General features: G+C 40.5%; 1 protein-coding gene and 1 non-coding gene across 7 annotated transcripts in view; one reads left to right on the top strand and one right to left on the bottom strand.

Moving 5' to 3' along the window:
• Arid4b (AT-rich interaction domain 4B) overlaps positions 1 to 13,267 on the top strand; it is a 121,075-nt gene that overhangs the window by 30,752 nt on the left and 77,056 nt on the right. The window lies entirely within an intron of this gene.
• On the bottom strand, positions 1,722 to 1,838 carry LOC114685959. Its single transcript, XR_003733512.1, has one exon. It is a non-coding gene; the product is annotated as a small nucleolar RNA SNORD22 (small nucleolar RNA).

The raw sequence follows: 13,267 nt of genomic DNA, 5'->3' as shown, positions 1-13,267 counted from the left end.
AGCAGGTGCTGAGCATAACCATTTTGTTCGCACATGCAGTTCAGGCACAGTGAGCCTTTCTTATCAGTTGATGGTGGGAGCTCTTCAGAAATCTAGCTTTCTGTAAATTATTTCCAACTGCCGGCTAAGGCCAGTCCTGTAAACAGGCCTTTAGAGCAGTCTCATAACTCATAAAAGAGGGATTAGCTCTCCTTGCCTGTGATGATAATTTTGTTTGTTAATATTTTGTTTTTAATCTTCTAGAAGCACCCTCTTTAAAAAAAACTTTTCTATAATATACTTTAATGAGCTTTCTCTTTTGTTGTTGTTTGGTTTTTTGAGATAGGGTCTCGCTATGTAACCTTAGTTGGCCTGGAGCTGATTGTGTAGACAAGGCTGCCCTGGATCTCTTAGAGATCAACCTGCTTGCCTTCAGAGTGCTAGGATTAAAAAGGTATGCACCACCATACCTGGCGTGTGAGTTTTCTTTTATTGCCTTGTTGTGTGTTATATGAATGTAACAATTTAGAAAAAAATTCTTAGAGTTTTTATTTTTATTTTGTATGAGTATACATGTGTATGCATAGGTGGGTGCCTGGTGCCCATGGGGGTCAGAAGAGTGTTGATTCTTCTGTAACTGGAGTTGTAGATGGCTGTGAGCTGCTCTGTGGGTCCTGAGAACTGAATGAACACAGGTCCTCTGTAAGAGCAACAAGTGCTTTTCACTACTGAGTCATCTCTCTAGTCCCAACTGCCACACTTTTCATTATCAACATGCTGACATCTTTCAAGTGTTGTAATTTCTGTGATTTACCAAACTGCTTGCACTTGTCTGTTCCCACTCATTTCATGCTCTACGGAATACTAAATGGCTCAAGAAACCAAATGCTGAGAACCACCTTAAGACCTTGAGATAACCTCGGGAACCAGTGTTCCATGATGAGTGAGGTGTGTTAGAGTTCTCTGGAGAGCTTGTTAAAGCAGTAGTTAGTAGTTCTTTCCCTCAATTTCTAAACCAGGGTATGGAGTAGAGCTGAAAATTTATGCTTTTAAAGATTTACTGATTTATGTATGAGTGCTGTCTGCATGTTCCTCTGCTCATTAGAGGAGGGCGTTGGATTCCTAGATGGTTGTGAGCTACCATGTGGTTGCTGGGAATTGATCTCAGACCTCTGGATGAGTAGGCAGAGCTCTTAACGCTGAGCCATCTCTCCTGCCCCTGAAACACTTTGGACAAATTTCTAGGTAATTCTGATGCTGTTGGTGTGATGATGTTGTGTTCACTCTGGGAACTACTTTGTGATCTATAATCACAAACTCACATCAATAAGTTACACATCCTGTGATAGCCCAGAACACAGGAATACCTAATTCAGTATTTTGAAAGTGAACAAGCAGTTATACCACCACTTTTAATTCCTATGTAATATTTTTCTTCAAGATGGATGTGGTTATAGGATGCTTATATATTAGACTACTCCAAGAAATACTAGGAAATGAATTAATTCATATTTTAAAGGCTAAAAGCAGCTTTACTGTTACTGGGAAAATGAAAGTGACTGTAATGTGGATTTAGCAACTAGGTTGGAGAAGAAAGCATCTGAATTCCTGTGTGATGTCTGCCAGCTCTTGGCCTCTATTTACATGCTTCTTGTCTTTTCTCTGGACCTGGGAGAAATCAACAGCCACCTGTGTTACTTAGTGATCATTCTTCCCCTTCCTGTGATTAGAAACCATGGTGGGTCTCTAAGACAGTCCCTCCTGGAACAAGTTTTCATCTTTTGTTTCAGTCAGCCTCAGTGAGTTCATCTCTAGTACTTGAAAAGGAAGCAAGACACATGAATGATTCTTTACTGGGAAAGGAGTATATTAGTGAAGCTTATTTCTGAATTTTAAAAGTTATGTATTGTTGTGTGTACTTGGTGAGTCCTCGGATCTCCTGGAACTTGTCATTAGAGTCCAGAAAATTTTCTCTGTCAAGCACTTTTTTTTTTTTCTTTTTTTTTTTTTAGTGGGTTGCCAAGGCACATCTTAGAAATTTTCAGGGCTTCCTTGGCTTTCTCTTTAGCCAGGCATGCCAATGGAAGTGACACCACAGGAATGCTTTCCTTCCTCAGGGGGATGAGGTCTTAGGGAGGCAGAACTTAACTGGTGACTAGACCATGAGGAGGCAGGTTTAGTAATGAAATTCTGAAACTATTTTTTTTTTTTCTTTCGAGACAGGGTTTCTCTGTGTAGCTTTGCACCTTTCCTGGAACTCACACTGTAGCCCAGGCTGGCCTTGAACTCACAGAGATCCTTCTGCTTTTGCCTCCTGAGTGCTGGGATTAAAGGCATGCGCCACCACTGCCTGGCCTAAAAATATTCTTTATGTTTATTTGGTTTTGGTTTTTCAAGACAGGATTTCTCTCTATCTGGCCCTGGCTGTCCTGGAACTCACTCTGTAGACCAGGCTGGCCTTTAACTTAGAATTCAGAGATCCTCCTGCCTCTGCCTCCTGAGTGCTGGAATTAAAGTGTGTACTATCACCACCCAGCTTGTATATATTTGTTGTTGTTGTTGTTTTGGTTTTTTTTGTTTTGTTTTTCGAGACAGGGTTTCTTTGTGTAACAACCCTGGCTATCTTGGAAATCGATTCATAGACCAGGATGGATCTCACTGAGATCTGCCTCTATGCCCTGAGTGCTGACATGGATGGCACATGCCTTTAATTTTATTCTTCTTTTTTTTTTTTTTCTTCGAGACAGGGTTTCTCTGTGTAGCTTTGCGCCTTTCCCGGGACTCACTTGGTAGCCTAGGCTGGCCTCGAACTCACAGAGATCCGCCTGGCTCTGCCTCCCGAGTGCTGGGATTAAAGGCGTGCGCCGCCGCCGCCGCCGCGCCGCCGCCGCCGCCGCCGCCGCCGCCGCCGCCGCCGCCGCCGCCGCCACCCGGCTTAATTTTATTCTTATCCACATGTGATCAAATTAACCACCTGATAACTCATTGGTATGGAGCTAGAACCCTGGATCTTGCCCATGATCATCAGGAAATCAGCGTCACTCTCAGCTTTTTTTTTTTTTTTAAATTCCAAGTCTAATGCTGAACAATATAATTATATTAATTGTCCTGTTAAAATACCTCAAGATGAGTGTTTATTCTTTTTTTTTTTTTTTTTTGGTTTTTTCGAGACAGGGTTTCTCTGTGTAGCTTTGCGCCTTTCCTGGAACTCACTTGGTAGCCCAGGCTGGCCTCGAACTCACAGAGATCCACCTGGCTCTGCCTCCCGAGTGCTGGGATTAAAGGCGTGCGCCACCAACGCCCGGCCAAGAGTGTTTATTCTTTAGAGTAGTGGAAATAGGCAAGATCAAGTATGTTGAAATGTCTATTGTAAACTTGGGCATGTAGCATGGCCATTTCTGGTGATGTCGTGGTGTTTGTTTACAGAGTGTGCAGTGGGGATGAATACTCAGTTGCCAAAATTTGACATTGGTTCAGACATAACAATGACTTCTGTTGATTCAGCATCAGTGTGATCTAGTGGTAAGACAGTATCTAGAGAGTGAAGAGATAAATTCTAAAAGCCTGTGGGAGATAGCCAGGAGCAAACCTAAAACACAGAGTTTGGATAAGCATCAAACAGTACAGCTCTGCTTCCATTATTGTTGTTTTTTTGTTTTGTTTTGTTTTTTTCCTAGACAGGCTTTCTCTGTGTAACAACCCTGGCTGTCCTGGAACTTGCTCTATAGACTAGGCTGGCCTCGAACTCAGAGATTTGCCTGTCTCTGCCTCCTGAGTGCCGTGCGCCACCACTGACTGGCTCCATTGTTGTTTTTGACATCACTGACTGTCATGTGCTACAGACCCATAACCCATGACATGACATGATACAGAAATTCTTTTTGATGGATGTGTCACAAAGAGTATAAAACAGATTGAACCTGCACAGAAAGCAAAGATCATGTATTTCTTTTCATTCTTCACAATTACTCTTCTTGCAAGTGTCTAGCTTGGTGTTATAGTGAGACTCATATACTATGGTTTCCAGTATTTAGGTAAATTATTTAGTATTCAATTCTTTGGAAAAAAGGAGTAGTTAGTGGTTTAATAGACTAAGAGCTTATTTAATTTCTTGGATAAAATTGAAACTTTTTAGACAATCATTTAGGTCAACAATTTTGATATTTTAAACCAGATTTTTTTTTCCTCTGAAGTCTTTGGCAGACTCTTTAAGGACCTTTATTTGTCCCATTTAGACCACAAATAGAATTTTTGTTTTTGTTTTTGTTTTTGTTTTTCGAGACAGGGTTTCTCTGCGTAGTTTTGCGCCTTTCCTGGAGCTCACTTGGTAGCCCAGGCTGGCCTCGACCTCACAGAGATCCTCCTGCCTCTGCCTCCTGAGTGCTGGGATTAAAGGCGTGCGCCACCACCGCCCAGCTGCAAATAGAAATTTTTAAGTGCATATTTTTTCTTGGCACCTATCCAGGAATGTTGTAGTCCTAATTTGGTTGATTGGTTTATTTACTCATGAACTTAGTTGGTATCAGTGTGGCACTTACTGTTCTTGCATCATTCCTGTCTATGACTGAGCAGAAGGATTAGCAGTGGTTTTCTCATACATGCCATTGTTATCCTTTCCAGAAGGATGAAGTCACGGCGAATCAAGGTGTCAGGTAATAAGATTGAATCATAAGCCAAGGCATTTCACAGTTATATCCTCATTCTTCCACATCCTGTTATCTCTGTACAGCCGTATTTGGACTTCTCAGAAATTCTCTCCAGTCTAGCCTGCAAATTCTCAGTGAAAATTACTTTATTAACAGAAGGTAAATACTGAGATTGGGTGTGGTGGTGTATGCCTGTGATTTACTACGTTGCAAGTTTGCAGCAAGCTTGAACCATGAGTTTCTGTCCCACAAAACAAAATAGTAGGGATATACATTTTCTTAGTTGTTTTAAGTTCCTGCCATTTCAGTTGACAGAGCTAAAAATATTTAGTGTACACATGTTCTATGTTATCTCTACATCTAGACAACAGAATCAACTTTTTGGTTTCTGCAGTTGCACTTTATGTTTTACAGTCAGAGTTGGCAATACTCATGTTATGGGTTTGATGAAACAGCAGACATAAGGTTAGTAGTAAAGGGCCTGCTCTTGTGTGGTGGTATACCACTGAGCCATGTGGCAAAGGGTCTGTAGTCTTTTGAATGGAGGAAATAGTATGAGGATGGACTCCTATGTATGACACTATGCTCAATATTAAAAGCAATCTTTGGTCCAAAGTAGCCTGAGTGTAAAGTTTTAGCAAAATATCATCCATCACGTTAAATATATACTATTTGAATTTCATACATATTGGTAGTTTGAAATCTAGTTCTGGAGACCTTTTTACTTTATAATGTATAGACCTATAAACATACAGAGTCATCATGTTGGGCTGGTGAGATGGCTCAGCAAATGAAGGCACTTGCTGCTAACCCTGATGACTTGTGTTTGATCCCTAGAATCCACAGTAGAAGGGGAGAACCAGTTTCAGTAAGCTGTCCATTAGCTTCCACATACATATGTACACACACACACACACACACACACACACACACACACACCTATACAAAATGTAAAGTTTCAGAGAATCATCATGTCTTAGGTATACATGTTCCATAATTCTACATCTTGCAGGCAGCAGGAAGTGTCTGAGACACTGGGCAGTATCTTGAGCATAAATGAAACCTCAAAACGCTCTTCCACAGTGACACACTTCCTCTAACAAGGCCACACCTCCTAATAGTGTCACTCCCTTTGGGGGACATTTTCTTTCAAACCACCACAGTTACCTTTCTCATTGCTATGACAGAAACACCTGCCAAAGCAACTCAAGGAAGGAAGGAAGGGTTTACTTTGGCTCCAGGCCAAAAGAAGGCATATATATAGTCCATCAAGGTCTGAGGGCAGGTTGTATTGTGTCCACAGTAGGAAGCAGCCAACCAGAAGTAAGGCCAGGCTATAAAACCTGAATACCCACCCATTGGTCCATTTAGTGAGCTCCAACTCCTCAAGGTTCTGCAGTCTTATAAAACTGCTACGAGCTAGAAACCGGGTGTTGAGACACATGCACACAGTATGTATTCCTCGCTCAAATCTGCTGATGAAATGTCCAGTTAGAACATTTGAGATACTCGATTTTAAGAATGTACAGACACCACTTAACATTTGTGAATATGAAATTATTCCTTGGGCTGATAGTTAGGGTTTAAGATGTACTTAGAAGTAGTTGTGATTCTATCCCCTTAAAGTAGCTTAAATTTCAGAAGAATGTTAAATTAGGTAGGTACCACCTAGAAAAGATTTTTGTGCTTAGGGAAAGGTGGTTTTTAAAAATAAAAAAATTGGAATACCAGTTTAAACAAAAAAGACAAAAAGAACTCAGAATGACAGGTAGAGAACATAAGTGGGTAATCATATTCAAAATATATTCAAAGTGCCCAATATATGCTATATACTTTCAAATAGTGTCATATTTACAATACAAAGAAGTCTGTGCTCCTTCACTTGATCTGCCAATTGGCATCCAGCCCCATCAGGTCTATATCTTCTTTCTTTCTCTTGTGTGTGATTTTCACCTGACGGTACACTCTCCTACCTACAGTGTATTCCACTCTAGAGGAGGAAATCAGCAGTCTCTGCCAGCTCTCTCCTAATCATTCATTTTCCATTCTGGCCCATTTCTATCCAGGAACATAGGTTGTCTTTCTCTTCAGAATCCTTCAATCTAGAACTTCCCCCCAACTTTCCCCATATTTCATGTTCTTCATAATTTGAAGGAACACAAACTTTATATTCTGTAGGAAGGACAACTTCAGTTTGGGCTGTTTCTCATATTCATTCTCACAGTCTTGGAAGGAAGGATGCTCTTCTTCCCGTGCATCATGTGTGCATCCCTGGGAATGGAATGTAGTCTAGGAGTGTACTAGCACCTATTAATCAGACCTCCCACTGGTCAGCTTGGCATCTGTTATGGTATTCTGCATTATTCACCTGTGTTATTGTGGCCAAAGGATGATTTTTTGTTTCAGTCACATTTATTAACACTGTATTGAATGGATGAGCACTTTTCTGCATCTTAAATTTCTTCATTCATTCATACAGATACGGAGGCATAGATTCCAGGGCATGTGCTTGAATAGATACCCCATGTTGTGAGTGTATGTGGAGATCAAAGGACAACTCTCAAGAGCTGGTTTAGCCCTTCCACTGTGGATCTGGTAATCGAACTTAGGTTGTCAGGTTTGCATAGCAAGAGTTTTATTTGCTAAGCCATCTTACTGCCTTCATTTCCCTCCCCACCCCCAACACCTTACTTTTAGAGACAGGGTCTTAAAGGTAAACCTAGGTTTCATTTAGTGACTGAACTGGCAGGTCCATGAGCTCCATCTATTTGCCTTTGCCTCTGCTCCAGTGTTGGAGTTATAGATGCTCAGGTTTTGTTTGTTTTTTTGTTTTAATGTGGATTTTGGGAATCCAAACTCAGGTTCTTATTCTTGTCCAGCACATACTTAATGATAGTCATCTCCTTAATTCAATTGATTCCTATTGAATGCCTAATAATGTCATCCATTTTATTTTAAAATAATATAAATAACTTACAGTGGGATATGCAGACTTCATGTTGATTGGTTTGACTTATATGTACAGCCCTAAAAATGTGTTGAACAATTAATATTTATGTGATACAGTCTTATCTAGCTTGGACTGGTTGTAAACTCACTATAAATTTGAGACTGACCTTGAACTCCTGATTCTCTTGCATCTACCCTCCTGGTGCTAAAATTATACCTATACCTGCCATTCATTACTTATTTTTCTGCTCAGAGTTTGCCTTATTTGGCTAGTAGGAGCCCTTCAAGCTGCTTCTTGTGTGTTCCTTTGCAATGTCTCCATCATTCACTGAACATTTACTTTCTAGTATAAAATGTTTCAGATTCTTGCTGCACTTCTTCCCAGCAGTGAAACGAGTCCTGGCTCTAAGGATTCCTGGTTCCCTTTAAGGGAGTACATGCTTTAGAAATTGATTTTATGGCATTGATGTATTAGGTTCCTGTCTGCTCCCGCTTTTCTGTCACTTGTTCTTGGGCTTTCTTAGACAGAGTTAGGAAATATAATAAATATGTGTGTGCCTACATGTGCATGCATGCACACACATTTCCTCTCCACATGAATGTGCATTTATACTTTTTTATTAGATATTGTGAACCCAGACCTTTATACTGCTATTTCTCCTTTTTTTCCTTCTTCTTTTTTCTTTTTCTTCAAGACAAGGTTTCTCTGTGTAGCTTTGGCACCTTGCCTGGAACTCACTCTGTAGCCCAGGCTGGCCTCGAACTCAGAGATCCACCTGCCTCTGCCTCCCGAGTGCTGGGATTAAAGATGTGCGCCACCACTGCCTGGCTTATACTGGTAAGTTTATTAAGGTACACAGTATTTTGGGGAACACAGTACTACCACATTTCCTCTCTTTTTGTCTAAAATTAAAGAAAGTTTATAACTAATACAAGAAAAACTATCCAATAAGTATATACAATATATACAGCCAAAAATTACATTAATGATGTCTAGTCCATTAACATTTGACAGATTCAGATAAAAACTCCATTATATATATTAACAATGTCCAGTCCAGTAACATCTGATAAACTCAGACCAAAAAATTTTCATTACTTATCTTATTTAAAACAAGTAGTTCCTTTTTAAAAGTAGATTCCATAATCTCCCTTTTATCTTATCATATCCATATTCTCTCTTTTTTCTTTTCATAATACATTCAGTAGTCTACCTTTTGTCATTTTTATATCTTCCCCTTTTTCTTCAGTGTAGATTCAATGATCTACCTATTTATCCTATTATTTCTTTATCTTTTTTCTCAGAGTAGATTCAATGATCTATCTCATATCTTATTCTCTTTTTCTTTTTGCTTTCTAGGGGTGAAGATATCTTTAGGGAATCTTGAAAAGAAAATTTTGGGGTTAATTGTCAAGTCCTGTATCATTTGTCCAGTCTCTGCATAATAGGAAAGTTCAGAGCTTGTTTCAAGTGTTCAAGTAGTCTGTCAGGCTGGATCATCTCAGCTAGCCATCTCAAAATTGTCTTAAGCAGTTTGTAGTCCAAAGCAGATCTTTCCGTGGTGTTAATCAGCTTAATGGCTTTAATGGCTTTACCATAGTCCTTTTGAAGATTTCAAAGTTGCTGTTAGGTGTGCTCGTGGTTCTTGCAGACTTTTTTTTTTTTTTTTTTTTTTTTTTTGCCTCCTCTGTGGTTTGGAGCAATCACAGTCTGATAAATGTCTGTCTCTCGGAACCATGAACATTCTTCCCTAGAACAGAAAATCTTCACAACATTTTCTCCCCACCATTTGTCTTGCCAAACTTTTCCAAACTGATGCTTTCTTGTAACATGATGGTCCTGGCAATTCTTCTCTGAACCAGCAGCAGTAAACCCTTCGTCCCTGGTAGCAGCATCATCGCAGTCACCAACACGATGAGAAGGAGCTGGCAACGTGGAGCAGTAGCCACTGCTTCCATGGTCCCATCAGTGTTTGTAGTTCAGTCCGGGCCGAAGCTTCTCCCAAGCCTCCTAGTCCAGCCTCAAACTCAGGATCCTACTGCCTCTGTCTCCTTCAGCAAATCCTACCGGTGTGCGCCACCACAACCGGCTAATCCAGTACTTTGCTGCCCTCTTTTCTTATTTTTATTGACTCTGTGAATTTGACATCATGTATTCCAATCCCATTTTGTTCCTGTTTCCTCACATGTGCCCTCTGCCCTTGCAACTCCCTCATCAAAACCAAAACCAAAACCAAACAAGCAAAACAAAATCAAAACAGCAACAATAACAACAACCAAAAGGAAGAATTCTTGTCGTGGAAGCTATAGTGTGGCCCATTGACTCACACAGTTTACCCTATAGTCCATTCATCTTTACTTGCAAGTGTTCATTGCCACGAGTCATTGGGCTGGCACTGGTCTGGCTCAAGGCCTCTGGTTTTTGCTACACCACAGATAATGGGCTCTCACTGGGGCTCCTCTTGGATATCCTGTTGTCCCGTGTCATGGAGATCCTGCTGTTTTGGATCTATAGGTTTGTTTCCTTCATGTGCTCATGGATGCTGGAATGGGTCAACTCAGCCCTGTTTCTGGACCTGGGTGGTAGTTGGGTTGATATGTTTGCTAGCTTTCCTTCATCATCACTACCCAGTCCAGCTCTCCAGCACTGCCTCAGCTAGTTCACCCAGTGCAGCCTACAGCAAGAAACAGGGTCTATTCTCCTGCTCTAGGGCCCTCACTCACATTACCAGGGCCAGCTCTACTGTTTTGCTCAGGCAAGATGCAGGGCCCTCTCTCCTGATGCTTGTGTGGGGAACATGAGGGGGTTGTGGGGTCACCTCTCCTGTTCTCACACCCTTAAGGCTGGGTCATCTGACCCTGAAAACAGGGTCAGCTCTAGTGTTCTGCCCAGGCTGGGTACAGGCCCACTCTCTGTGTGCTGTACCTGGTGTGGAGCAGGGCTAGTTCTCTCACTCTCGTGACTCCCAGGGCCAGCTCTCTTGCCTGTCACAGGTAGCAAGGAACAGAGAGGGGAGGGCATATTGCCCTCTCTAACCTTTGACTATCCCTAGTTTAGCAAAATTTCCAGCCATGCTGCTCATCTCCTAGCCTTACAGCCTCCTCCACATTTTCCACTCTACAGCCAGGATGTGCCTTTGTGTGTCACCCTTAGACCTCTTTTCACAGCCTTGTATACTCAGCATTTGTTTCTCCCTCTCTGGGCCTTCCTAGACTTTACCCTTATTAGCCGATGTCCTGTGTACCACAAAAGAAGAGAGTGGACATAGTCCAGAGAAGATTATACATTAGAATGTATAGTTTTATTTCCTATATACATTTTCTAAAATAATTGTATCTTAAACTTTGTTCTTTGGTACTAACCTATGACATACAGATCAGATTCATATGCTAGTTGGAACTCTCTCTCCATTGTTTTAATGCCACTTTGGGATTGTCATATATACAAATAGGTTGCTTTTCACAGATTTATTGCCACTCTGTATGTGTAAGTGTATTTATTACTGTGTTTTTAGCATCAAATTTCATAGTCTTGTTTTCTGAGTCTCCCAGTTGCATCAGCACTGTAACCAATTTAAATGCTTTTTTCTTTTTAAGAAACTACCTCAGTAAAATGTTGCATAACATGTTTTGGGGGTTTAAAGGATTGATCTTAATAACCAAATGTTTTTTTTGACAGTATTAGTGTTACCCAGCCATTTCCAGAGCAGATTTAGCTGTTGTTCTTGAACTGCAGCCTGGAGGCACATTAGAGATCACTGTTAGTGCCTTTATGCACTTAAGTGGCTTCCCTGACACTTTGAAGGGGTTCGGCCACCAGGAGTGAATTTTCAAATTGTTTTTTCAAATGTTCCCATGGAATTGAAGTGAATTGATTTGTGTGTGTGTGTGTGTGTGTGTGTGTGTGTGAGAGAGAGAGAGAGAGAGAGAGAGAGAGAGAGAGAGAGAGAGAGAGAGAGAGAGAGAGAGAGAGAGGGAGAGGGAGGGAGAGGGAGGGAGGAGAGAAGGTAGGAGAGTGTGAGTGAGTGAGTTTTAGGATGTTTGGTAGATTGACTAGAAAAATAATTGTTTAAGCAACATGGGGTAACTGTGAAATAGCTGTTGCCTTAGCAACTAGAAAACTTCTGTTTGCTAAACAAAGGGATAATAATTGAGTGGTTTAATTTCCTTTGTGGTGTGTAGGTATACTTAAAACATCTTATTTTTAGCCTCTGAGATGGTCTATATTACTGACTAAAATCTGAGAAACAGAACAAAAAGAGAAGGTAAGAACAAAAAAAAAAAAAAGAGGGAGTTTTTGTTTCCCTTCACCATATAGGTACACATATCTACATAACTGTCAGTCCTGTTAGTCAGAAGAGTCTTGGTTAACCTACTGACACAGTTCTTTATGTGTGTCTGCTTTGGACCGAGTACATTAGTCTCAGAATAGCTGTGCAGACTTGGTTGATTTCTGCTGCACTAAGGGATCATGGTGCACTTCATTAGGCATCAGCCTCATGAAGACCTAGCAACTCTTACTACTGGAAGGCAGCATGATTATGTCATAGGTGAATTGAGCAAGGGAGACTATTCTAAAGGAATCACTTATACACATGCACGTGTAGGTGAGGGAAGAAGAAGATGAAGTCTGTTCTTTATATAGGAATTGTTTATAATACAACTCTATTTTAAATTGTGTCATTTTAATTTTTAAATTGTTTAGTCTGTATTTTTGCACTGTATACTTGGCATGTTCTAAATTCTGCAGATATATAATACGTTACTTTTCATTTCTGTGAGGTAGCAATTGTATTCTGAGCCATGGAGGTCCTAACCCAGTATCTTTTAGCTCTAAAATGGTAGATTTGAACTTAGGTATCTCACTGAGGAATCTAACCTTTTATGGTAGAGGGTGCTGGAGATAGAGCTAAGAAAACCCATCCTATCACTGAGTTATACCCCCACAGAAGTTGGTGTTGTATTCTTAATAATATTTTATATTGTCTTTTATTAATATAAAAATGTGGGATAGAGGTGTGTTGTATATGCACTTAACCTATGTGTACACATATGGAGGCCAGAGTAGAGGGTGTATTCTCTTAATGGATTCTACCTTATAAATATATTTATAAATATATATATATATAATTATATATAATATATAATAATTAAAAATGACTTTTATATGTATGTATGATTCAGGGAGGTGTGTATGTCACACTGAGTGTGTGGAGGTTGGAGGACCTGGAGTTGGTTCTCCCCTCTACCTTTATGTGACTTGGAATTGAACACAGGTGGTCAGGCTTGCTAGGAAAGTGCTTGTACCCACCAAGCCATTTTGCCAGCCCGTCATTTTTTGGGGGAATGGTCTTTCTCTGAACCAGGATACTGGGCATTTAGACTTGCCTGACTGACCAGTGAGCCCTGGGATCTGCCTGTCTATCTACACCCTCCACTGCTGGGTCACACATATGCATCACCACACCCAGCTTATGTGTGTGTGTGTGCTGTGGACCTGCATGTAGCTCCTTATGCTTAGCCATATCTCTAACCCATAACAAGAGAATTTAACTCAAAATCCCAGTTACTACAGATAAGAATTTTTTTATTAATGCAATACTTGGCATTTCTTTAAAAATAAGGGCACATATATGTATGGGTAATGAGGGACAAATGTGATTGATCAAAGTATATTATATGCATTTGTGAAA

Source organism: Peromyscus leucopus, chromosome 5, assembly GCF_004664715.2.
Source record: "Peromyscus leucopus breed LL Stock chromosome 5, UCI_PerLeu_2.1, whole genome shotgun sequence".
Classification (NCBI taxonomy): Eukaryota; Metazoa; Chordata; class Mammalia; order Rodentia; family Cricetidae; genus Peromyscus; species Peromyscus leucopus.
Note: the sequence above shows the minus strand (reverse complement) of the source record. Positions and strands in the feature narration are given on the sequence as shown.